The sequence below is a fragment of the Nematolebias whitei genome, chromosome 3 (genome assembly GCF_014905685.2).
Source record: "Nematolebias whitei isolate Nwh7 chromosome 3, NemWhi1, whole genome shotgun sequence".
NCBI classification, from domain to species: Eukaryota; Metazoa; Chordata; class Actinopteri; order Cyprinodontiformes; family Rivulidae; genus Nematolebias; species Nematolebias whitei.
This window is the reverse complement of record NC_056500.1, coordinates 54,375,480-54,376,003: the sequence shown is the minus strand read 5'-3', so window position 1 is coordinate 54,376,003 and position 524 is coordinate 54,375,480.

Here is a 524-nt window from a genome sequence, read left to right as displayed (position 1 = left end):
GGTGTCCCTGTGATGGACTGGAGACCTGTCCAGGTGTCCCTGTGATGGACTGGAGACCTGTCCAGGTGTCCCTGTGATGGACTGGAGACCTGTCCAGGGTGTCCCTGTGATGGACTGGAGACCTGTCCAGGTGTCCCTGTGATGGACTGGAGACCTGTCCAGGGTGTACCCCGCCCCCCTGCACAGTGATTGCTGGACATGGGCACCGGTGACCCCCGTGACCCAAAATGGAAGAAGTGGGTAAAGAAAATGGATGGATGGATGGATGGATGGATGGATGGATGGTAAACGATGTTTTGAACCTGAAGTCTCGGTCCTGTTTGCTCATTGACCGCTGGCAGTGATGTGTCTGTCTCCTCCAACAAACGCTGGCAGGAGGACGTGGAGTAGATACACAAAGTTTAATTTATCATCTGAGTTGTCCCAGCTGCTCACAGGCCTTCCTTTAAAAACCCTGACACTGGCTCAGTCTGAGTGGTTGTTGTTGTTGTTGTTGTTGTTGTTGTTGTTGTTGTTGTTGTTGT